We start from the raw sequence: 27,560 nt of genomic DNA, 5'->3' as shown, positions 1-27,560 counted from the left end.
GGCAGAGGTTAGAAAATTAATAATGGGACCAGCCTTGAAGGTATCCTTGTGGAAGTGAAAAAAAGCATCTGCTCCATGCAACACTGACTGAATTTTATAACTGTTAAAACAAGCAGGCACTGTATGAATTGCGAATCAGCAACTGCCATGATAAAATATAGTACAGACAGCCAACAGGAGTATATTCTTCATTTAGTCATTCTTCTAGGGCAACATCAGTTGGTATTAACAAAAGAAGTCTGACCATGTTTCTTGCATGTGTGATGGGTCTGCCATCTAGAGTTCTACATGGGCATCCTGGAGACCAGTGAATCAGGTGATTTACCAAAGTAATAGTTCAATCGTTGGTCATAGTGCTGGCAGAAGCAGAACAGAAGCAATGTAGTAAAGTAAATTTACAAAAACTTGCACTTATTATTCCTAAAAGGCCTAACTAATAATAGAGAAAGAGTACAGTAATTTCATAAATTTTTTAACTCATACATAAATCCATTGTTGCTGTAACAATTTGAAGCAATAACAATCTCAATTGGTTCCAAATTTAATAATTAGTCAGAAGATTTTATTTCTGCACATGATTATTTTGCAGAAAGCCACATTTGTATTGTTTTTATTACATTGTTTGGAATTACACTCCAGAACACTATTTTGCTTACTCAATTTAATACAGTGAATCAGCAATATTTGGCTTTGAAATGAATACATTAATGTCCATTTTAATACAGGTAACAAAATAAAATTGTAATCCTGACATTTCAAAAGGATGATATGGAATGACTTGGATCTTAAATTGCTAAAATGTAATTATTTATTTGCATGCAAGTAAAAGAGCAAAGTTGTAATAAACATTGCTTGTAAATGTGACTTCTCATCTGAAAGTTCCATGACTTGAAGGTGCTGGTGTTGGACTGGGATGTACAAAGATAAAACTCACACAACATGGTCATTCTAAAAGATCAGAGACTTAAACAATCCAGGTCTTTTTCAATATATTAATTTCAGTTGCATCACACTGTAAACTGCTGCTATAAATTCTGTGTCTTACGATCTTAACTCAACAACCACCTGAAGGAGCAGGGTTCCAAAAGCTAATGCTTCCAAATAAGCCTGTTGGACTATAACCTGGTGTTGTCTGATTTTTAAAAGTTAAATAGTGCTGCTAAAACAAGCTGCTTGTCAACAGAACCAAAGGGAACTCAGCTCCCCCATGAAAACAAATAAATTTCAAAATTCACAGGCAGGGGTAGGCTCTCATACTGGATTAGTGGTGCTGGAAGAGCACAGCAGTTCAGGCAGCATCCAAGGAGCAGCGAAATCGACGTTCCGGGCAAAAGCCCTTCATCAGGAATAAAGGCAGTGAGCCTGAAGCGTGGAGAGATAAGCTAGGGGAGGGTGGGGGTGGGGAGAGAGTCAGTGGGAGAGGGACTCCCTGAGATTCTTGTAGAGAGAGGAGGAAAACTTCTTCAAGGCAGGCATCCTTGCAAGAGGATTCGCAGTAGGGTTAAAATCAACGGAGGTAAAAACAATAACTGCAGATGCTGAAAACCAAATACTGGATTAGTGGTGCTGGAAGAGCACAGCAGTTCAGGCAGCATCCAAGGAGCAGCGAAATCGACGTTTCTGGCAAAAGCCCTTCAATCAGGAATAAAGGCAGTGAGCCAGGCTCTCAGTCAGTCAATCACTACATACAGAAAATGAATAGGCATGTGCAAAGTGGTGAAAATGTACCTACTAATCATATGCAAAATCCCACACAAGGAGTGTAGAAAGAGTTTTTTTAAAAAGTTAAATTTCTTACTCTGTGATTCAGTGTGAATTACTATCATTTGGCTTTTGTGCCAATCACTCCCTAGAACTGACCTAGGCCTCATTAAGGCAATTACAATGTGAAAACAAGAGTCTTAAACTGTGTCAGCATCTACACAATTTCACAGCACAGCTAAGATAGATGCTATAGCCCAAATGAATTCGACACGATCACCTTGAAAGTCCAATTTGCAAAGTAATGGCTGCATTCTAAACAAAAGATAATGTCACTGACGTTATTCTGCATTAAAACTTTTCAGAATATTTAAACTGACCACAGTGCAGATTATTAACTAGCACATGAAACAATCTTCCATTTACTCAAACATTTAGACACCTGATTTATAAAAGTTGACAACACCCCCTTGCCAATACGTGGGCAATGCAATATGTCACCTTCTTTAATAAACACAGAAATTGCTGTCAATCTCTATTCAAAACAGGCCTAAACAAATAAAAATACCAGAAAAGTTAAGCCAAATTTCCGTCAACAGGACTTTTCAAACTCAATGTGCATTTATGTATCACCTACAATCACAAAACTTCCCTAGGTTCATCAAAAGGTGCATGATCAGTTTTAAGATTTGTAGCTCAGGTTGAGGTTCTGGATGTAGGTTTGCTCACTGAGCTGAAAGGTTCATTTCCAGACGTTTCATCACCCTACAAAGTAACATATTCAGTGGGCCTCAGGCGAACCACTGCTGATAATTCCTGCTTTCTAGTTATATGTTTGGATTTCTTTGGGTTGGTGATGTTGTTTCCTGTGGTGAAGTCACTTCCTGTGCTTTTTCTCAGGGGATGGTAGATGAGGTCTAACTCGATGTGTATGTTGATAGAGTTCCAGCTGGAATGCCGTGCTTCTGCCAAACAAAGACACACACAAGAATTCCTAGAAGCATGGCATTCTAACTGGAATTCTATCAACAAACACATCGAGTTAGACCCCATCTACCATCCCCTGAGAAAAATAAAACAGGTAAAAACAATAACTGCAGATGCTGGAAACCAAATACTGGATTAGTGGTGCTGGAAGAGCACAGCAGTTCAGGCAGCATCCAACGAGCAGCGAAATCGACGTTTCAGGCAAAAGCCCCTATTCCTGATGAAGGGCTTTTGCCCGAAACGTCGATTTCGCTGCTGGTTGGATGCTGCCTGAACTGCTGTGCTCTTCCAGCACCACTAATCCAAAAATAAACAGGTAGTGACTTCACCACAGGAAACAACATCACCGACCCAAAAGAAACCCAAACATATAAATAGAAAGCAGGAATTATCTGCAGTGCTTCGCCTGAGGCACACTGAAGATGTTACCTAGTCGGGTAAAGAAACATCTGGAAATGGACCTTTCAACTCATCAAGCAAACCTACATCCAGAAGGTGCACGATTAAACAATATTTGGTATAAAGGCATGCATAGGGATATTATGGCAGACAATTAAAGGTTTGATCTACAGACAGCAAACGAAAGCAGGAAAGGCATAAAAACAGGTTTTGGATTAAAGTCCAAAGTTTAGGGCTTTTCAGTCAAAGGCATTGCTACACAAAAAAATACAATTAGAATCAGAAATTCTCAAAAAGGTAACAATTAGAGGATCGTAAGTATATTGGAGAATTGCGCAGCTAAAAGATTTCAGGGAACGGGGAAAGAATTTTTTGTTTCAAGTTTTGGTTCATTCCTATTAAAATATTTATCTGGGTCTTATTACATTGCTCTTTGTGGGAGATTATTGAATGAAGACATTGTGGTTAAGTTTCCTACAACGTTAACTGCAGTTTATTCACTATAAAAGAAGTTTGAGATGAACAGGTCGTGAAAGTTGCAAGACAAATCCAAGTTAATATTTTTAAACACAGTCGTTGTTGAAGGGCATCACACCTGATCTGCACAAAACAAATATGGCTGCCAATATAATTTCAGAAAAATGAATTTGCATTTCATCAAAGTGTAAAAAGATCTTAAAGCTATATTCTCTTGTACTAAACAAAAATCAAATAAGAGTCAAATTGTGTTTAAGCATTTTGGACATGCCTGGCTTCACTGGAGGAACACCCACCACATCACAATTTAAAAATACCTGCTGACACCTTAACAAGATGAGGAGGAGCCAGTGTTGGACTGGAGTGATCAAAGTGAAAAAAAAAAATCACACAACATCAGGATATAGTCAAATAGGTTTATTTGGAAGCGCTGCTCCTTCATCAGGTAGCTGTGAAAGAGGAGCATTTAACACAGAATTTATAGCCAACGATTACAGTGTCATGCAACTGAAATGTCAGAATGAACAAACCCAGATTGCTGTTAAGTCTTTCATCTTTTAGAATGGGTTGCAGGTTTTGGTTCATTAATATGTAAATCCCAGAACTTTTTTAAGTCACATTCTCGAGATAAGTTAAGGTTTATTAAAAGTGTCATCTCAGCTCCAACAAGATGTGAGGTCATAATCTGTCTCTATCCCAGTCTTGAGTCAGGCCGGTTCTATTTCCAAAGTGGAATTTATAAAATATTACATGGATTGACTGCATGCAGATTGTGTGCTTTTGGAGCAAAATAGAATGTATCTGCAAATACAAATTCAAACCATAGACTTGTGTGTGAATGTGTGTATGTATGTGCATGAGAGAGAATGTGAGTGTGCATGAGATTGTGTGCGAGTGTGAGAGCGCGTGAGAGTTGGTGTTTGCATGATTGGTAAAGTGTGTGTGAGTGTGATGGAATGTAAACCTGTGAGAGGGCATGTGCGTGGATGTGTGTGCGTGTGTGTGTGTGTGTGTGTGTGTGTGGATGTGTGTGAGAGTAAGAGATTACATGAGTGTGTGAGTATATGTATGAATGAGTGAGTGTGTGTGAGAGCGAGGGAGAGAGCGAATATAGTGTAGCGGGGTCAACTGTAGTGTAGCCAAGTAGGGAACCCATGAGGGTGGCCTCAACCAGGATGTTAGGTTCATGTCACACTACACGCGACCCCGCTACACTATACACTCTCTCTCTTACACACATACAAATACACCCTCATGTTTATACTCCATCTCTCTCTCACACACACACAAAAGATTTCTATTCGATGAATTTGCATTTGCAGAAACATTTTATTTTTCTCAAGAAGCACACAATCTGCAGACAGTCAATCCATGCACTATTTTATAATTCCTAGTTTGGAAATAGAACCAGTTCTAATTCAAGATTGGGATACAGACAGATTCTGAGCTTACACATTTAATGCATTGCTTGAGCAGAGACGTCACTTTTTTTACAAAATAAAACCTTTACTTATCTCGGGAATATGACTTAAAAGAAGTTCTGGGAGATACTATTAATGAACCGAAACCTGCAACCCATTCTAAAAAGATGAAAGACCTAACAGCAATCTTGATTTGTTCAATATATCATTTCAGTTGCATAACAGTGTAATCTTTTGCTATAAATCTGTCTTATGATCCTGTTTCACAGCTACCTGAAGAAGGAGTAGCGCTCCAAAAGTTAGTGCTTCTAAATAAACCTGTTGGACTATAACCTGGTGTGTGATTTTAATCTTAACAAGACATCAAGAATTTCATAATAAATGTAGGATCAGTCAACATCAACTGAAGAACTTGTATTTTTAAATCAACAGAAAAAGTCCTGTAGAAACCTAGCACGCGTGGAGAGAGAAACAGATTACAATTTGAGCACCATAGGACTCTTCAGGGAGGAAGAGCCATGGGGCTTGAAATGTTAACATTTTTCACTCCACAGGTGCTACATTCTCAAACACTACTTTTTATTTCAGATCTCCAGCATCCACAGTAATTTGCTTTTATTTGCATTTTTATCATGCCTTTCATAACCTTAGAACATCCCAAAACACTGCAACGCCAATTATATGCTTTTAAAAATTTAATCATTTTTGTAATGTAGGAAATCTAGCAGCACTTAAAACAAGGTCTTCATTCAACAGTACCATGAGATTTTTTACAACTGCTCAACAAGTAGACACAGCATCACTCTGACATCTCATCAAAAAGAGACCATTTCTAATTGCGACTTTTATTTTAAAATATCCACTCACAGAATGCAGTTAGCATGGCCAGCATTTATTATCTCATCACTACTCCATGAGCAGGTGGTAGTGAGCTGCCTTGTTATTCCATTGCAGTCTGTATGGTGGAGGTATGCTCACAGTGTGGTTAAGAAGGGAGCTTTGGGATTTTGACTCAATGAGAAAGTAACAGATACACACAGCATGACTGAAAACTTACATCTGGGTGGTCTCTAATGCCTACTGGCAGCTGTATTAGTGATGGCCTACAAACTGATTTTGTATACAATTTCAGTTGCAGGCATGAAATTAGGTGAATATATGTTAAATAAAAACCTAAAACAAGGAAATTCCATAAGTGCAAATTAGTTGAAAAAAGAAACATTACATTGAACATCCATATTTTTAAAATTAAAGAATGATACACAATGATATCGTGCTTTCCCCAAGCAGGAGACATCTCAATGATTTACAGTCAATGAAGTACATTTGACGTGTAGTTACTGTTGTAATGCAGCTGATTTACAGTAATATATTTCTGTCAAATGTTTCAGATCCCTTAGATTTTACAAGAAAGCCAAGAAGAGCTGAAGATATTGGGTTCTGGTTTTTAACAGTGAACATTAATCAAAACTAAGGTCATCCAATAGTGTTGTAAACATAACCTGATATCATAACAGGTTGACTTTAAGAGTTAGTGTTATCTCAAACACTTCTGTAAAGAAACATAATTCCAATGTATAAACAATAATCAGATTGTCCAATATCTTTGACCTTATTGCTTCAGTCCAAAATACTATCACTTTTCATAAGAGAATTAAAAAGTCTAGGATTCCTCAAGCTGCTGGATCTTCTTGAAAATGTGACAGCATTAACTCAAGGTTACTTTCATCTGGTGTTTACACCACATATTTCCCCTGAATTTGAACTCCGGCATATCCATAGGTCATATGCTTCAAATTGCAAGTCCATTACAGTTGATTAGTCCATAAAGTGGATCAGAGGACAAGTGGGAATTCAGATCAGGTTGTTTACACTACTGGTGACTGAATGTTGTCAATTTTAGTCTGTTTAAAAAGGCACATTGAATACATGTAAAATTCAACAAATATGAAAAATATAGTCAGAAGCTTCATTCGAAACTTTAGACAAAAATTCCAGCATTTTTATGCAAGTGTCAAAATTAAATTGCAGAACTGAAAATTGTAGAAGATGCATTCATTAAGTGAACTGACTCCTCAAAGTCAACGCTATCCTTTGTCTCCACTAGGGTACTTCAATCAGAAAAGAACACGAATTGTAAAGATGCAGAAGCCAACTTGGAACAAAAAAAATCTTATTTTGACAAGTTTAAGCAACAATCCAACATCAAAATGCAGGTAATTCATTTAAAAGTCATATTCTTATTTCAAATTTTGCTTTCATGGTTTGAGAAATCATCTGAACCCATCAAGTGGATCAATTCCTCGTAATTAAGTAAAATTTAACCCTCGTCTCCTGCACAAAGAATCATCGCGTTTATCTCTCAGTTTATCTTACATTTAAAAAACACAGCTTTGAAACTTAAAAAACGTTAATTCTAGTAAAGCATCTTTTAAATAAAATGTGTCGGCGGTTATGGCATTATTACATTTATTTCATTAGCTCAATCGACCAACGAAACATGAGACGGTCTCTTTAAATATGCGGCAACAAAGTGCAGCCTGAAGTTAGCCTCCTTGCAGGGCGGGCCATAGATTTCAGTTATAAGCACTGTATGATGCAGAATTGAATCTGAACAAATAAAAGCTGTCATACCTTGGCTTGAACCTTCCCCTCGCCATCAAGGAGGCTGTAATAAAAAAGGGGCTGTCGAGGAATGCTGGCAGTTGAGCCAGAGTGTAAGGCAGACAGCCTCCCTTTAATAGGCATGTCTGACTTACTCCTTCAAACCACTCAAGGACGAGTGGAAATCTTGGATCAAGTAAAGAGGCGACATTTCCCTCTCTCTCTGGTGTATCTATCTTCCACATTCAATCAAATAGACAAGGTCCTAGAATTAGGAATCTCCGGTTCCCTTACCTGTTTACATGTCTTTATCGTGTCTGATCAGTCCATTAAAACCACAAACTGCACGCGTCCCTTCAAACTTTCCAAACGTGTTTCTTTCTTTTGGGGAAAAAAAAGTTTCTACAAGCAGAGACTAGCACGAAATCCCCCTGTCTAGATAAAGGATCCACTGGTCTAAAAGACGTCGGGACCGGGATCCGTCTGCTCACCAAAAGTGTTTGAAGTTACACGGAGAGCCTACCTCATCCGCTCAAGAACTACTTTTGTTTGGTGAAACTTTCTTTCTGCCCTCTTTCTTGTTTGTTGTTCCGAACTCTAAAGCAATTGCCAGCGGTCAGAGTTGCCTTTATGGTCGCCAAGTTGTTTTTTTGTTTGTAATCTCTCTCCCTTCTTTTTTCCTAGTTGCAGCCGAGACTATTTTCGATTAAATAACATGGTCACAGTTTGTGGGTTTGAAAAAAAAGATCTGCGCCTCGTGACATCAGAAATGTGGAATGTGAGGAATGCGAGCTGATGAAGGGCTGAGATGTCGTTGCTTCTTAATGGTCACACACCGAAAACACACCCAGCCAACGTCGATTTAAAGCTGTCCTGCAACTCTTTAATTATGCATTGAATAGGTTACTTTTCCAAAGCAATATTTTTTGAGTAATCAGTGGGAGATTACTTTGCTAACCCAGTGTGCTTTTCCTCTTGGCCGAATTAAAATCAAAATTGTATTCCTTTTACCTTAAATGTACACCACATTGAACACCTGGAAGATAATGAATTCTCACAGTAACGTATTTGCTTTAGTTGGGAATTCACAGAGTTGGTTAATCGGGCTATGGGATTGTTATGCTTTGGGGATCTCCTGCCAAACCATGACACTTATTTGTTCAGACCAGCTCACGAGTGACACCATGTGGAAATTATGGACTTCAAACGTTTCAACTCCTTTACGTTTGTATTTACTGTATATAGCTCTAGACTTCAGATGATCCAAAGCATTCCACGACCAAATAGGTACACTTAATATATTACTTTTCTTTTTGGCTCCACATGCCTTAGCCCTAGAAATAAGAGCATCAATATTATCATAGAATTCCTGCTGTATGGAAGCAGGCTATTTGGCCCATCAACTCCATACCGACCCTCTAAAGTCAATGAGAAAGTATCCCATTATCTTGGGCTGCACTAGGTACATCTTAAGTATCTCTCTGCACTAACTATTGTGAAATCCTGTTTTGGTGATGGGTCCAATACGAGTGACTGGTGCTCCAGAAATATTTGAAATAGGGTTCAAGCCAGTGCCCCTGTGGCTTGATGACCTACATTGATCCCTGATTTTGCCCTGAAGATAGTAAGTAAAGTAGGACAGCAAAGCCATTGAGAAGAGAATTCCAAAGTACAAGGATAAAAGTTCTGCTAATACTGATGGTGAAGAAGAAAAAAGTTTGTGATTCAAATAAACCTGTTGCACTATAATCTGGTGTCATGTGATTTCTGACCTTGTCCACCCCAGTCCAACACCGGTACCTCCATGTCATGACCATATAAAGAGCATCCCACCCAGACCCATCCCAGTAACCCTGCATTTCCCATGACTAACTGACCTAACCTGCACATCTTTGGATTGTGGGAGGAAGCCACAGAAGCCCACACAGATACAGGGAGAATGCATAAACTATACACAGCCAGTCATTTGAGAGTGAAATTGAACTTGGGTTACATGTATGTTATGCAACAGGGCTAACCACCCCACACTTTAGAGCTCATACGTTGTCCTTCTATTTGAATGTCTATTTTACAATCCTCCTGAGTTCAAATTTAGACAATACAAGCTCATCCAGAAGGGCACCAATGAAAGACATTCCAACTGAAACATTGAAAACATTTTGAATTTGAATACCTCATTCAATGTAATTCTAATACGTTTAACTAAAAGTGTTATTGCACAAAATTTGGCACCAAGCTGTATATTGATACATTCAGACAAGTGACTAAAAGCTTTGTTCAAGTGGAAGATTTGAAAGAGGTATGAAAGAAAGGGAAAGGCAAAGACATTTTGGGAGGTTAGAACTCAGTTAACTGAAAGCATGACTGTCTAATGAAAATTGAGATTGTGCAAGTAGCAAGAATTTGAGATGAACAGGTATGCAGACTTCAGAGAGTCGCATACAGCAGTTTGAATAATTTAGAGAAATATAGGGAGCAAAGCCATGGAGAAATTTGAAAATAGTGGTGAAAAAACTGAAATTCTTTCCTGGCTGGAAACCAATGTTGTTCAGTAACTACAAGTGTGATGGGTGAATCTGTTGTGATTTAAGGTAAGGGCAGCTGAATCTTCACGCAAGATTTTTGAAGGGACAATCTGTAGGACTCCACATTTCTGACTCTGGTTTACTCCACATTTCTGCCCTCATCTCCACCAATAAAAGCAGAACCTTTACCCTAGCACTTCTGAGTTCTCTTGTCAAAGTCTTTGCTGTCCTACTTTACTCACTATCTTCAGGGCAAAATCAGGGATCAACATAGGTCATCAAGCCATAGGGGCACTGTTTGGACCCTATTTCAAATATTTCCAGGAGCACCAGTCAGTCATTCACATTGGACCCATCACCAAAACAGGATTTCACAGTAGTTTAGCACAGAGAAATGTTTAAGACATACCTGGTGTAGCATACATGACCATAGGCCCAAGATAATGGGATACGTTCTTCTTGACTACATTCTCCAGCAAGATTTGACTCAATGGATATTGGAAAGTACAATTCTGAAGTATGTGCCAGAATCAAAGTCCACGGAATTTTGGGGCTGCCCACATAATTTTCAGGTGAAGTCACTGTCCATTGACTTAATTCTCAGCTTTAAAACTAGGTGCTGCAGCCTGAGGGTTTATTGTACAACGGCTAGACTAGAGAGGCAAAGAGCAAACAGAAAAATTGCGGTGTGGAGAACATTTCAACAAGCTACCACACACTGCAGCATAGAGGAAATATGAACAGCAGAGGAAAATCAGCTATACAGTGTATTCTAAAAGAACAGGTACCCAATAACAGTCCACCGATTTCTCAGCAACAAAGCCAAACAAGTAGACAAAATATGCCCAGAAACTCTCGCCACTCTCCCCTACATCAAAGACATCTCAGAAATGACTGCCAGACCTCTCAGACCTCTTGGCATCATAGCAGCCCACAAATGCACCAATACACTAAAACAGCAGCTGATGAACTTAAAATGCCCTATACAGACAACAAGCAAAACAAATATAATTTACAAAAAACCTTGCAAGAACTGTAACAAACACTACATTGGACAAACAGGCAAAAAACTAGCCACCAGGATACATGAACATCAACTAGCCACAAAAAGACATGACCCACTCTCACTGGTATCCTTTCATACAGATGAGAAAGGACACCACTTTGACTGGGACAACATATCCATCCTAGGACAAGCCAAACAGAGACATGCACGAGAATTCCTAGAAGCATGGCATTCCACTGGAACTCTTATCAACAAACGCATTGACTTGGACCCTATCTATCATCCTCTGAGAGAAAAAAATCAGAAAATGACATCACCAACCCAAGGGAACCTAAATACATAAATAGAAAGCGGGACATAACACCAGCACTTCACCAGAGGTAACACTGATAATGTTACCTCGTATTATGATGAACCGTCTGAAAATGAACCATCCAGCTCAGCGAGTGAGCAAACTTACATCCAGAACCTCAACCTGAGGAACAAAGCTTCTCAAAATTTCAGAATATTTAACCTATACAAAAAAAATATTTTGTGCAAAGTAAATGCATTTTTGTAAAATTATAAAATAATTTATGCCTATAATAGGATTGTTTAAGACAAAGTATATTACTATAGGGTATTTCAACTGTGGTAATGTTATCATTAAAAAGTTAAAGTACTTTTAAGCCCTTAGTTATAAACACTAAAACTTACTCAGAAACATCATTGACACGTGGCACTTTCTTTTTCACTATGGTGAATCAAAAGCTATAATACAGCATAATAAGAGCACTAATCTTAGTACATAGTTTTGGTTTTGAATGCCCTTTTCGCTTTTTTATAGCTGCATTAAGGTTCCACACCATTTAGTACCTTTGTAATAGGTCAAGGTGGCAGTGGTGTACATAGGCTGAACCCAGGGATTGCCTTTCTTTCTCTTCTCACTCTTGCACTGTTTTCTTTGTTATTTTCTTTATTCTTCATTTTCATTTCTTTAACGTCTGGAGAGTAGTGGGTGAAGAAGGTGGCTTTGGGTGGCAGGAATGCCAGGACAAGCTAGACATGGCTTTATCCCAACCCGGGGTCTCCTGGCGAGTGAGGAACAGGTCATGGGCTGACTCCCCCAGCCCGGACCTGCAGGCTAGACCTAGGCTCCAGGTCCACAACTAGGCCCAGGTGTCTGAAGAAGGAAAAAGGCAGTCTTGGCCTGGCAGGGAGGGGTCTCCAACTGTAGCAATTTTTTCACAATTTTTTCGACCCCAGTGAGGAGATTTTCTTCGTCTTTGGCATCCAATGGCTTGGCAGTTTATTTCATCCAGGTGTAGCAGTCTCAGCCTGGAATGGCGGTCTTCTTCGATGGAAAATTCTGGCCCAGTACTCTAGCGGCTTGGTTTGGCAGTCTTGTCCTGGCTGTGTCTTCAAGGTATGCCGTCATTCCTTAATCAGCTTTCCCTGAGCCCAGGAGCCATTAACTGAACTGTGATGAATTTTGTCTTAATTTTACATTTTTTAATCATGTAAAATTGATGCAGGTGCCGCGATGGGGTGACCTATAAAACTTTTCACTGTAACTTTCATGTAAAAGAATATATGACAATAAATTTCTATTCTATTCTTTGAAGTTATCGGCAAAACAAGTGGTATGTTTTGATCTAATTGAAAAATGTGTTGTGCAATTATAGCAATATTGTGACAGCTACCTGTCATATCTTATCGGCAAAACAACTGCTTTTATAGTTATTGTCGGAAATTATCACACTCTTGAGGAGTGACTTAAAGATTACCTAAGTAAGTTTGAAAAGTATTTAAACACAATAGTAAGTAATGGAGAAAGGGACAAAATGAATTGTGTGATTAAGGTTTGACTGAAGAATTATAAAGTGGTGCTAAGTAGTTTACTAATTCCCATTGTGGCTATTGGCCTGCTTTTAAAACTCCAGGGTTTTCTTTCTTTTAGCCAGTTTGTTAACTGGTATTCTTTTTTTTCTTTTTAACCCTCCTCCTCAAAAAAAAGCAATAACTAACAGTAGCAGGAATGCACTGACTGTAGCCCAGGCAGCACAGTTGGTCCCCTAAAACTACAGTGTATATTTAGTCACCAATCAAGTGACTTGGTAAGTCATTGTAAAATAACTAAAACATCAATTTTCAGAAAATTGGGATTGATGGGCATTGAAATACGTTGAATTTGTAGTGATTGGAAACAGAATGACCTCGTTGACTACGAGGTTATTGATTAGCCCAGGTCCCAAACTGGAAAGCTCTGGCTGACCAATATGACCAGGGGATTAGAATCTCCTCAGTTGAGAGAAAAAAAACCCAAAAGATTAGAATCTCCTCAGTTGAGAAAAAAAACAGTTCAGGTGACTGACTCTGAGCTGGCTAGCCACAACCAGTGTACTGTGCACTAGTCCATAAAGGATGACTTGGTGACGGGATACTGGCCCCTGTGCAGTTATTTCAGAATGTAATAGTTTACAAACAAACAACAGGATTTTATGTACAATTTCCAATCTAATGGTTGTTTGAACATTTTTAGAACCATTAAGTACATAAATGCCACAGAATAGAGTCCATAATCATTAATTACTACTTCAAATCAACCATTGGTATATCCAACATAAATACAGGGGTAGGCTTTGCAGCACAAATTGAATGGAATATTAGTACAAGGACTAATGGGGGCAACCTAATTAAAAACAAAGTCATACAATTTACTTCAGACTATATATCATTTCAAACTTTCCTTCATGGTTCTTGAAAGTGCAATCAGAGCTATCATTTCCTTACATGGATTCACCCTTTGTGTAATAATGCACTTGGCTTTATTTTCTCTGTCTTTTCAGTGGAATTTCCAGAGCAAGATGCAGAAAAGACTTACAAGGATATTACCAGGATTGAAGGGTTTGATTATAAGGAGAAGCTGAATAAGCTGGGGCATTTTTTTTTTACTGGAGCATAGGAGGTTGAAAGGTGACCTTTTGAAGGTTTATAAAATCATGAAGGGCATACATAAGGTGAATAGCAAGGTCTTTTGCTAGGTTGGGGAGTTTAAAACTAGAGAACATAGTTTTAAAGGGACTGAGAGTCAACTTTCTTCCACGGTGGTTTGTATGTGGAATGAACTGCCAGAGGAAGTGGTAGATGTGGGTACAGTTACTGCATTTAAGAGATATTTGGATAAATGACTATGGAAGATCTAGAAAGATATGGGCTAAGTGCAGGCAAATGGGACTAATTTATTTGGAGAAACTTGGTCGGCATGGACAAGTTGAACCAAAGGGTCTGTTTCTGTGCTGTATGACGATCTATCTCCTTCATAGTTTAATTGGATCATTTATTATCATGTATATTCAATATGAAATGCAGTCAAAAATGTGTACCGTTGGCACCTATTCATAGTATCATAGAATCCCTACAGTGTGGAAACTGAACATTTGGCCAAACAAGTTCACACTGACCGTCCAAAGAGTATCCCACCCAGACACATTCCCCTACCCTACTACTCTACATTTCCCCTGACTAATGCACCTAACCTACACATCCCTGAACACTATGGGCAGTTTAGCACGGCCAATTCACCTGACCTGTACATCTTTGGATTATGGGAGGAAACCGGAGCATCCGGAGGAAAATCATGCAGGCACGGGGAGAGTTTGCAAACTCCACACAGACAGTTGCCTGAGGCTGGAATCAAACCCGGGACCCTGGCGCTGTGAGGCAACAGTGGTAAGCCACCAATGAGCCACCGTGCCACCCCTTCTTAACTTAAAATAAAATAAAAAATAAAGAAAGAGAACTCAGCGAGTTTTGAGAAGATTTGTAGCTTAAAGATAACTTAAAGAGAGTCCATCTTTTCTTTCCCTGCTGTTACAGTCTTGTTCTAGGCTACGCCATGCTGCTGCCAGGTACTCACTCCATGCAGAAACAAAAGTCCCACTCCAGGCTTCACAGGTGGCCAAGTCTGTAGCCATACCATCTCTGAAGATGCCGCTGCTACACCAAAGTCCATTGAAGCCACCTTCCTACCAAACAGCTCTCTTTATCAGGTACATTTGGGTGAAAGCCAGATAAAACTGAGGAAAGAAGAAGGGGAAAAAAAGAAAAAGTCCCAATAGAGTTCAGGACCCCAGTGCTCCTGTTTCACTCATTAATGCAAACTCTTTTTCCTCTTAAATTTCTATTTTCCTAAGATTCAAATATTATTTATATATATTTGGAAAAGCTCTTTTTCCACTTCTCTAACACTCATGGGAAAGATACAACAAACAAAAGGAGATAGTCCTAAGGTCCAATTTTTCCTTTTCTGTCATTGTCTTCTTGCAAGTTATCCTTTTATGGTTCTTTTTGTAAATGTCTTTCTAGACATTCTTACACCCTTATTAATAAAACAGTGCTGGATAAACTCAGCATGTCTGGCAGCATTTTTGGAGAGAGAAGCAGATTTAATATTTCAAGTCAAACCAACTCTCATGAGAACATATATCCATATGGTGTTGAAATCAAAGCTCACCACAAAATCACCTAATTTAATTTAATCTTTAACAGTTTGAAAACTGTGGCACTCTTGATTGCCTGCAGATTTTCTCTCGTCTTACAACCATCACCTAATGATTGCAGTGGTATTAACTTGATTGCCAGTGCTGACACATTGTGATATCTGCCCAACTTTGCCAAAATGTGGCAAAAGTAAAAGGTTGTTGAGGTAGTTCATTGCCACCAATCCTCCTTTATCCTCATTGTGTCCGAAGATAGTTGTAAATAGAAGATGCACTGGTCTCACTGTTTAAGCAGGGTGGTAAGGTCAAGCCAGGGAACTATAGACCAGTGAGCCTGACCTCGGTGGTGGGCAAGTTGTTGGAGGGAATCCTGAGGGACAGGATGTACATGTATTTGGAAAGGCAAGGAATGGTTAGGGATAGTCAACATGGCTTTGTGCGTGGGAAATCATATCTCACAAACTTGATTGAGTTTTTTGAAGAAGTAACAAAGAGGATTGATGAGGATAGAGCAGTAGATGTGATCTATATGGATTTCAGTATGGCGTTTGACAAGGTTCCCCATGGGAGACTGATTAGCAAGGTTGGATTTCACGGAATACAGGGAGAACTAGCTATTTGGATACAGAACTGGCTCAAAGGTAGAAGACAGAGGGTGGTGGTGGAGGGTTGTTTTTCAGACTGGAGGCCTATGACCAGTGGAGTGCCATAAGGATCGGTGCTGGGTCCTCTACTTTTTTGTCATTTAGATAAATGATTTGGATGCGAGCATAAGAGGTACAATTAGTAAGTTTTCAGATGACACAAGAATTGGAGGTGTAGTGGACAGCGAAGAGGGTAACCTCAGATTACAACAGGATCTTGACCAAATGGGCCAATGGGCTGAGAAGTGGCAGATGGAGTTTAATTCAGATAAATGCGAGGTGCTGCATTTTGGGAAAGCAAATCTTAGCAGGACTTATACACATAATGGTAAGGGCCTAGGGAGTGTTGCTGAACAAAGAGACCTTGGAGTGCAGGCTCATAGCTCCTTGAAAGTGGAGTCGTAGGTAGATAGGATAGTGAAAAAGGCGTTTGGTATGCTTTCCTTTATCGGTCAGAGTATTGAGTACAGGAGTTGGGAGGTGATATTGCAGCTGTACAGGACAGTGGTTAGGTCACTTCTGGAATATTGCTTGCAATTCTGGTCTCCTTCCTTTCGGAAAGATGTTGTGAAACTTGAAAGGGTTCAGAAATGACTTACAAGGATGTTGCCAGGATTGGAGGATTTGAGCTATAGGGAGAGGCTGAACAGGCTGGGGCTGTTTTACCTGGAGCATCGGAGGCTGAGGAGTGATCTTATCGAGGTTTACAAAATTATGAGGGGCATGGATAGGGTAAATAGGTAAAGAGTTTTCCTTGGGGTCGGGGAGTCCAGAACTAGAGGGCAAAGGCTTAGGGTGAGAGGGGAAAAGATATAAAAGAGACCTACGGGGCAACTTTTTCACATAGAGAGTGGTAAGTGTATGGAATGAGTTGCCAGAGGAAGTGGTGGAGGCTGGTACAATTGCAACATTTAAGAGGCATTTGGATGGGTATATGAATAGGAAGGGTTTGGAGGGATATGGGTTGGGTGCTGGCAGGTGGGACGAGATTGGGTTGGATATCTGGTCAGCCTGGACGGGTTGGACCAAAGGGTCTCTTTCCATGCCGTACATCTATGACTCTATGGCCTTGGTTAACAAGATAGTTTATTGTCTAATAGCAACAAGTGCAATGTTACATTGCTAGTCAGGCATAATTACTAAGGACTCCTGGGATCTGGACAGAATACATCTGCTCCTGGCAAAGGCTTGTGCAGAACACACTGTCTCCACCCAAAGAATGTGTAAAAAAACTAGATTGAGTGGAGCTATTACCAGAAGTATTATCTTACACAAAATCAGAATGGAATAGGTTTGGATAAAATAGAATCTCCCCCAAGCACGTTTCCTAATAGGTAGCCATTACACATTCATATATGTCACTATGTTACATTTACTGCTAACTACCCTTAAATTTCTGACTTCACAAATGTAGACAGTCTTGACATATCACAAGAATTCTAGTACACACTCCCTTTGGACTTGGAAGAGTGGTAGGTGTTCAGTTTGAGGTTTGTGGACCATAACTTTGATCTATGGATCACTTATCCACTTTTATCTCTTGTGGAGGCTGTCATTCCTGCTTGACCTAGTCATTGATTCATAACGTACCTGGAGGTCCTTTAACCTTGTGAATACCCATTATGAAAGACAGCTGCTCTGTTGAAACAAGTACTTTCTTCTTTGCTGAATCTCGGATATCTGGACCAGGCATTTTTGTAGTATCCTGGATGCTTAAAGCAGGGAATTTCTTCTTTTTGACCATTTCCTAAATCTGTGGTCTAGCTCTCATGAAGTCATGTGCACCTCATCTTCTTCAATTTGTTGATCAGGTTAAACATCTTCATTTGCCTCAATTGAATGGTGAACTAAGCTTTTTCACATTCAGTCATATTATTGGAAGATCATTGCTTAATCAGCATAATCGTTGTCACTGATACTGGCAGTTCTACTGTATCAATTTGTTTACCCAACAGTTCTGCTGTCTGAACAACTTCAAGGTTCATCAGATACATTCAAATGGGGTGTACTGCTCATTCTTTGCAATAACTCTGTGAATTTTACCTTCTCATATCTTCAGTGATGACAGGATTGTCTTCTAAATCTGACAATACTGCACAACTGCAGATTTCACAATGGGTTGTGACATCTATAATCAGGCCACCACACTGCTGACTGATACCTGGCTGTACACTTGGAAATATCCAAGCATGTCCAATGTATGCTTTTCAATATATCTTCTTGAAGGGATGCTGGAGTTACTAATTTTCTGTCATACACCAGTAATCTGCTGTTACTTAACATAGTATTCCTGTTTTCACCATTTTTGCTTTAAACTCAGTTACTGTACAGCTGGCTGGACTGTGTACAATATTTTCCTTGTTTGGCAGTTCTTTTAAACTCTGCACAGCTATAATGCTATATTAAATTATCCAATAAACCTTTATCATGTATTACAGGCTGTTCTGTAGTGATTTACTAGTTTCAAGCATACAAAATTCTGTTTCTTGTATGCTTACACAGTTTTTGCATCTTTTTATAATGATCAAAATACTGGATTCCTACTTTTTTTTAAGATTTCCTGCCTTCTGCAGCCCAACTGGAGTTTTGTCAATTCTTTCTGGACAAAATGGATATTTTTCCACCTTTCATGGCTTAAACTCAATACACTTGCTATTCTACCAATCTTTTAAAATAGCTCACCGTCACTGAGTTTTGAGAAGGTTTGTAGCTCAGGTTGAGGTTCTGGATGTAAGTTCACTCGCTGAGCTGGAAGGTTTGTTTTCAGACATTTTATCACCATACTAGGTAGCATCACCAGAGAGCCTCTGGTGAAGTGATGGTGTTATGTCCGGCTTTCTATCTATGTGTTTACGTTTCCTTTGGTTGGTGATGTAATTTCTGATTCTTTTTGTCAGAAGGTGGTAGATGCGGTCCAAATCAATGTTTGTTGACAGAGTTCCGATTTGACTATCAGTATCATTCATATCCTTTCATACAGATGAGGAAGAACACCACTTTGATGGAGACAACACATCCATCTTCGGACAAGCCAAACAGAGACATGCATGAGAATTCCTAGAATCATGGCACTCCAACTGTAACTCTATCAACAAACACATTGATTTGGACCTCATCTACCATCCTCTGAGAAAAAGAACTGGAAATGACATCACCAACCTAAGGAAACCTAAACACATAAACAGAAAGCAGGCCATAACACCAGCGCTTCACCAGAGGCTCACTGATGATGTTACCTAGTATGGTGACAAAACATCTGAGAACAAACCTTCCAGCTCAGCGAGCAAACTTACATCCACAAAGCTCTCTATCTGTGGCATTTATGCATTGTTTAATTATTGAGTTCAGGTGCTCTTGATCCTACAGTTTCTCCTAACTTTTTTTTCACACTAGATTCTTTTAAAAGTGCACTTCTCCACCTTAAATTCTGAATTCCAATTCTGTAGCCCAATTAGAAATTACTTTTCTGGTATTTTCGCTGCCGTTTGCAGCTATGCTTTATGCTATCTATTCTTGATATTGGCTTTACTCATTGTGAGTCATGAGAATTCTCTGTGCAAATAAGTTTTCCATTAGTTCCAAATTGAAAATTGCACTCCCCACCTCTGAACATAATATTCATTTTTGTGGAAGCAAGATTGGACTGGGCTCTGAAATCATGCTTATGGGTTTACTGAGATCGCTAGCAATTTAAATATTGCGTGGTTTTTGTGATTCTTAAGTGTATAGATTAGACCAAGCAATAGCAGGTCTGAACCTTGTGGGTTGATTTTGAAAGCCAGGGTACTTTTTGAGAGAACAAGAGTTACCGCTTTGGATCTGGTCCCGGGAGACCTTTAGGAGAAGTAAACTCTCTTTTAATGAAGAGACAAGATACCCCTTTAGATGAGATCATGTGCTCTTTGCAAGTGTTCAAGGCAGCCACTCTTGTGTAAATGAACTCATTACGACTTCAAAACTGTCAGAAATGTCAAAATCTGTCATAGAACAATTAAACTGTCAAAATGAGTTTTCAAGATTTTCAAAGTGACCTGTTAAGACTGTCAAGACATTTAAAACTCCATGCCTTTTAATCTTTGGAAAAACAAGAGTTTGGAGAGTTTGTCTGCTTTCTATTTCACTGTGTTTGTTAATGTAAGTCTGATTAGTTTCATTAATTCATCTTCGGACAAGCCAAACAGAGACATGCATGAGAATTCCTAGAATCATGGCACTCCAACTGTAACTCTATCAACAAACACATTGATTTGGACCTCATCTACCATCCTCTGAGAAAAAGAACTGGAAATGACTCATTTCATAAGGCTCCTCTTCACAGTTTGATTGACAGCAGCAGGTTGTTTTGAGGGATTATGAATTCCAACTCTTGTTCGCTTGAATGAAATGCTTACTTTTTGCCAAGCTTTTTTCTAGGATGGTATTTAAATGTGATAAGTGTGTTTTAACGAAGAGTGAATGTTGAGTGCTGGAAGGATATGATAATCATTATTTTTAAACTTTTGACACCTTGCCAGAGATTCAACATCATTTGCTATTCATCCTGCTCTGCACCTAGCATCCTTCTCCGGTTTCACTGTGTCAACTACTCTGACTTCCAATTCAGTTTTTCCTTCTGCACTAAAAAATGTAAAGTTTGGACAATTATTTAGAAGTTCTGGGTTTGCAGAACTGGGAATTCTCCCAGCTCTGCACACCTGACCCCAGAATGAAATTCAGGGCTTTAATCTAGGCTGTCACTGCAGAATGGCTGGAAAGCTACACTGTTAGCAGTGCTGATTTTTAGATCAAACACAAAGAACAGAAACTTAAAGGTGGCCAAGTAATGTGGCCTAGGAAGATACATGTGTCAGAATCAGGCAACAAGTGAGGCGAAGATCATCTTGACATTGAGATTATCACTCCCAAATCTTTACCCTTTACACAAGTGGTGTGGTGAGATTCTCGCTAGGCAGAAATAGCAATTTATACATCTTATTGATTTTTAAATGCCTTGTTAATATTATGACTCACCTTGTTAATATTCAGAATCCCATCTTATCAAACTCACCAAACAAGCTAGATGTTGGGAAGACTTGACAAAGAATCCACAGTTTCTACCTGTCAGATTCAGCCCAATGGTTGTTGGAATCCTGGCACCAACATCTCAGTGCATGTTCCTTGGACACCGGCCACACGCACATCCTATTCTCAGACATTAGCAACCAATATTTGCCAGCCTCTCAGAACCCTCATGGGACATCTCCACTCAAATTAAGGGATACTCTGTACTTCCATACAGCACCAGGAAGTATCTTTGTAATGTTGCAGCAAGGACAGTGCATGCTCAGGGACATGCACCCAGCTCATGGACTGCTCCAGGCTTGCCTTTCAGTTTTGTTCTTTGTCCCAGAAATACCACATTCATATTGCTGCTGTTCTTGTCTGTTTAGAGCAAACAAAAAGCCAGGAAGCATGTCATAGTTGTCAGTTAGCCTTCATGTAGGGTTGCTGAGCACAGAAGTCAAGGGCTGCCTCCAAAAGCAGTCCAGGTCCTCCTCAGTGCAGTCAGAGTCAGGATCTTCTCTTCATAAGGAATGAGGGGCCAAATGACAGCAGCACAGTACACGTCTTGAATCTTCCTGACCTATTGTGGGTTAGTAACAGTGCATAGGAAGATGAGTGTAAGTTGGACGCGGGTGACTCTGTAGGAGAAGGTAGACAAATAATGAGTTTAGCTTAGTCAGATAGGGTGAGAAAACCCACCAGGCATTGTGGTGAGACAGTCTCCAAAAGAAATTCAACACAACTTGTACATGGCTCAAAAAGTAAGATTCAGCCTAGAGATACAACAGGAGAAGAAAGAATTGGAAAAAAAGTTAGAAATGAAAACCAAATGGTAATCAGTAATTGAAAAGCGAAAAGTAACTGAGGAGTATACAAATTATAATATAGTCATACATTTAAAGAAAATCTTGCTGGATACATCAATGAAAACACCTAAAGAAAGATCTAGAAACAGTTTCATTATCTTATATTTTTTAGTTGGCCTGTTTCTAATGTTGCATGTATGCAGGAAATAGGAAACAAATTAGGCAGGAAAAATGAAAAATAACAATCTGCAGGAAACATTTGAACAGGATATGGGAATACTGGCTTCTTGCCAAGATATTCCTATGATTCCAACTACCTCCCTATAAACATACAATAACATGTCTTTTGAGGCACAGTAACATGGCAGATGCTTAACTTTTAAATTACCATTTTAGGAACATTCTTTGATGCACTTCTTATTGTTCTAGGTTTCTTCTTGCTTTCCAAACATTAATTTTCTCAGTTTACCTTCTGTGCTACATTTCACACATTTGGTTTTATATTTACTCCCCACCTATACTCATAACATTTTGCTTCTTCTTTAGTATTCACCATATGTACCACATACAGAAGATGTATACATCTCCATTTATTTTTTCAGCAGCTAATAATTAATTCTCAACCTTATTTTAATAGGATAAGTTTAGAGAGTGTGCAAATGCATGGTACAGGTTGTTCTGCTATAATGCACGTTTCGTTAATGCAAATTCATTGTAACACGATTGACAAATTGGGGACACTGCTTCTAAAGCGTGAATCTTTAAAGCATGTATTGGTGATAACGTAATTCCAACCCCATTAGTTTAAATGCGACTGCTATTACGGGATTGCATGAGAACGAACCTAACGTGTTGTAGCAGAACCAAATGTAGTTGAAGAATAATGTGGATAAACATAAGGTTATCCACTTTGATAGCAAAAACAAGGTGGCAGATTATTATCTGAATGGTGATAGGTTGAGAAAGGGGGCAGTACCACAAGACATGGAGGTCCTTGTAGACCAATTGCTGAAAGTAAGCATACAGGTACAGCAGGTGGTGACGAAGGCAAATGGTATGTTGGTCTTCATAGCCGAGGATTTGAGTACAGGAGCAGAGAAGTCTTGCTGCAAATGTGCAGGGTCTTGACGAGACCACACCTAGTGTACTGTGTGCAGTTTTGGTCTCCTTACATGAAGAACGGTGTTCTCTCTATGGAAGGAGTGCAACGAAGGTTTACCGGACTGATTCCTGGAATGGCAGGACGGACGTATGAAGAGACATTGGATCAGTTAGGACTATATTCACTGGAGTCCAGAAAAAAAAGGAGTAGGGGGATCCCATAGAAACCTATAAAACTCTAATAGGAACTAGACTTGATAAATACAGGAGTTATGTTTCCAACGACTATGGAGTCCAGAACCAGGGATAACAATTTGAAATTATGAGGTAGGCCACTTACGATAGTGATGAGGAGAAATTGTGTCACACAAAGTGGTGAGCTTATGGAATTCTCTGCCATAAAAAGCGGTAGAGGCCAAAACCTTGAATGTATTCCACAAAGGAATTAGATATAGTTCTTATGGCTAAAGGAATCAAAGGGTATGATGAGGAAGCAGAAACAGGGTACTAGGTTAGATGCTCAGCAAAGAAACCAAAGTACTGCGGTTGCTGGAAATGAGAAACAAAAACAGGAATTCCTGTAGTAACTCAGCAGGTCTGGCAACATCTGCAGACAGAAAGCAGAGTTCACATTTGGATTTCAGTGACCTTGGATGATCAGCCATTATCATATTGAATTTGGTTCGAAGGGCCAAGTAAGACCAGAAGACAAAGGAGCAAAAATTACGCCATTTGGACCATCGAGTCTGCTCTGCCATTCAATCATGCATAATAGATTTTTCAACCCCATTCTTCTGCTTTCTCTCTATAACCTTGATCGCCTTGTTAATCAAGAACCTACTTATCTCTATCTTAAATATATTCAATGACCTGGCCTTCACTGCCTTCTGTGGTAAGGAATTCCATAGATTCACCACTCTCTGGCTGAAGACGTTCCTCCTCATCTCCACTCTAAAGGGTCTTCCTTTTGCTCTAAGGCTTTGCCCTTAGATCCCAGTTTCTCCTGCTAATGAAAACATCTTCCCAACATTCACTCTGTCCAGGTCGTTCAATGTTCTGTAAGTTTCAATTAGATCGTCCTTCATCCTTCTAAACTCCATCGGGTTTAGATCAGCGTCCTCAAACATTCCTCATGTGTTAAGTCTTTCATTCTTGGGATCATTCACGTGAACCTCCACTGGACCTGCACCAGGGTCAGTAGATCCTTCCTGAGGTATGGAGCCCAAAATTGCTTACTCTAAATCTGGTCTGACCAGAGCCTTATAAAGCCTCAGAAGTACATCTCTTACTTGTATATTCTAGTCCTTTCAAAATAAATGTCAACATTGTATTTGCCTCCCAACTACTGACTTAACCTGCAAGTTTACCTGAAGAGGATCCTAGACTCCCAAATGCCTTTGCACTTCAGATTTCTGAATTTTCACTCCACTTAGTAAATAGTCCATGTCTCTATTCTTCCCACCAAAGTGCATGACCTCACACTTTTCCAAGTTGTATTCCATCTGTCACTTCCTTGCCCATTCTTCTAACTTAAATCCTTCTGCAGCCTCCCTCTATAAATGTCGCCAGAATGCCTTCAGTTCCTTCATTTTGATCGGTAACGTGTAAATTGAAAGGTTGTGGTCCCAACACTGATCTTTGCAGAATACCACTAGTCACCAGCTGCCATCCTGAGCAGGACCCTTTTATCCCTCCTCTCTGCTTTCAGCTAGACAGCCAATCTTCTATCCACGATCCACGCTAGTACCTTATTTCTAAACACCATGGGCTCTTATGTTACTCAGCAACTGCCTGAGCGGCACCTTGTCAATGGTCTTCTGGAAGTCCTAGTAAGTAACATCCAATGGCTATCCTTGGCCTAACCTGCCTGCCACCTCCTCAAATAATTCTAACAGATTTGTCAAGCATGACATCCCCTTGATGAAACCATGCTGACTTTGCCTTATTTTACCATACACCTCCAAGTATTCAGAAATCTCATCCTTCACAATGGACTTCAAAATCTTATCAACAGCTGAGGTCAGGCTAGTCAGCCTGTAATTTCTTGTCTTTTGCCTTACTTCTTTCTTAAACAGGGTGTTACATTAGCGATTTTCCAGTCCTCTGGGATCCTCTCTGACTCCTATGATTCCTGAAAGGTCATCACGAACGCCTCCACGATCTCTTCAGCTAACTCCTTCAGAATGTCATTATGAGTGTCAGCTTACAGTATTAGACAGCATCACTTAGTCTTGTGGTGTATATGAAATAATTCAACATTTTCTTGCACTAGAATTGGGTTCCCTTAAGAGCCCACAAGGCACTAACATGGACTATTTACTAAGTGGAGTGAAAATTTAGAAATCTGAAGTGCAAAGGCATTTGGGAGTCTAGGATTCTCTTCAGGTAAACTTGCAAGTTAAGTCAGTGATCTTCGTTCAGGTCAGTTTGGTCTGATGAGAAGGCTTCCTATTGTCTTCACTGGGAAAGAGAATTCCCCATTTCTCCTAGATGGTCTGGATGAGATCCTCTAGCAAGGTGTCATTGGTGAAGTTGGGAAGAAAAATCTGTTGCAAATTATTTCTGCAGAGCGGGGCAACCACCTCAGATTGAATGATGCTGCATGGTTGCAATGAGTGCAGGGCTGTTAATGTGCAAAAGCAAGTAGTGAGGATCCCTACAGAGGGATACAGACAAGTTAAGCCAGTGGACAAAAAATTGGCAGATGGGAATATAATGTGGGAAAATGTGAGGTTATACTGTTTTGCGGGTAGAGAGGATAGTGAAGAAGGCATTTGGAATGCTTTCCTTTATTGGTCAGAGCATTGCATATAGGAGTTGGGAGGAAATGTTGCAGCTGTACAGAACATTGATTAGGCCACTTCTGGAATATTGCATGCAATTCTGGTCTCCCTCCTATAGGAAGGATGTTGTGAAACTTGAAAGGGTTCAGAAAAGATTTACAAGGATGTTGCCAGGGTTGGAGGGTTTGAGTTAAGGGGAGAGACTGAAGAGGCTGGGGCTGTTTTCCCTGGAGTGTTGGAGGCTAAGGGGTGACCTTATAAAGGTTTATCAAATCATGAGGGGCATGGATAGAGTAAATAGAAAGGTCTTTTATCTGGGGTGTAGGAGTCCAGAACTAGAGGGCATAGGTTTAGGATGAGTGGGGAAAGATTTAAAAGAGACCTCGGGGGAAATTCTTCAAAGGTGGTGCATGTATGGAATGAGATGCTAGAGGAAGTGGTGGAGGCTGGCACAATTACAATATTTAAAAGACATTGGGATGGGTGTATGAATAGGAATGATTTAGAGGGGTATGAGCTACGTGTTGGCAAATGGGACTAGATTAATTTAGGATATCTGATTGACATGGACGAGTTGGACTGAAGGGTCTGTTTTGGTGCTGTACATCTCTTTGTCTCTATAACTCTGGGGTGTATCCATTTGGTCTAGGTGATATGTCCACCTTCAGATCTTTCAGACTTTCTAGCACCTTCTCCTTGGTGATGGCCACCATAGACACCTCTACCCCAGACTCTCTTGAACTTTTGAAATGTTATTCAAGCCTTCTATCATGAAGACTGACGCAAAGTACTTATTCAGTTCCTCAGCCATTTCTTTGTTCCCCATTACTAGTTCTCCAATGTCATTTTCTAGTGGCCCAAGGTCCACTTTTCCCTCTATTTTGCCTTGTATATATGTAAAGAAACTCTTGCAATGTTCTTTTATATTATTGGCTAGCTTACTCTGATATTTAATCTTTTCCCTCCTTATTTCTGTTTTGTTGCCCTCTGTTGGCCTTTGTTGGATTTCCAATCCTCTGGCTTTTCACGGCCCTTTGTCACATTATATGTTTTCTCATTTACTTTTATGCGGTCTCTGACTTCCCTTGTCAGCCATGGTTGCCTTGTCCTCCCTTTTAGTATGCTCCTTGTTCCTAGTGATGAATTTTTGCTGTGTCTCCTGAATTACTCCCAGAAACTTCTGTCATTGTCTTTCATGCTAGGCTCCTCTCCCAGTCAATTCTTATCAGCTCCTCCCTCATGCCTCTGTAGTTGCCTTTATTCAATTGTAATACTGTTACATCTGATTCCAGCTTCTCCCTCTCAAATTGCAAAGTAAATTCTATCATACTATGGTCACTGCCTCCTAAGGGTTCCTTCCCCTTAAGCTCCCTTATTAAGTCTGCGTCATTGCACAACACTAAATCCAGAACTGCCTGTTCCCTAGTGGGTTTGACTACATCCTGCTCCAAAAGGCCATCTTGCAGACATTCCACAAATTCCTTTTCTTGCAATCCACTACCAACCTGATTTTCCCAATCCACCTGCATATTGAAATCCCCCATGATCACTATAACCTTGCCTTTCTTACACACCTTTTCTA

The 27,560-nt window shown here is 39.7% G+C and overlaps 1 protein-coding gene across 5 annotated transcripts in view; it reads right to left on the bottom strand.

Annotated features, from left to right (window-relative positions):
- The window catches only part of LOC140482978 (tyrosine-protein phosphatase non-receptor type 14-like), a 259,454-nt gene extending 251,073 nt beyond the window's left edge, over nt 1–8,381 (bottom strand). For 2 of the 5 annotated variants that reach the window (XM_072580789.1, XM_072580788.1), the window contains exon 1: nt 7,884–8,381. The gene's annotated coding sequence lies outside the window, so the exon portion shown is untranslated. Of the gene's footprint in view, nt 1–244; nt 328–7,619; nt 7,643–7,883 lie in introns of those variants that run through there. The other 3 variants (XM_072580790.1, XM_072580793.1, XM_072580794.1) reach the window with 3 other exon arrangements.
- Between the last annotated feature and the right edge of the window lie 19,179 nt (nt 8,382–27,560).

This window comes from Chiloscyllium punctatum, chromosome 11 (assembly GCF_047496795.1).
Source record: "Chiloscyllium punctatum isolate Juve2018m chromosome 11, sChiPun1.3, whole genome shotgun sequence".
Lineage (NCBI taxonomy): Eukaryota > Metazoa > Chordata > Chondrichthyes > Orectolobiformes > Hemiscylliidae > Chiloscyllium > Chiloscyllium punctatum.
The sequence above is the reverse complement of the archived record's forward strand: the minus strand, read 5'-3'. Positions and strand labels throughout refer to the sequence as shown.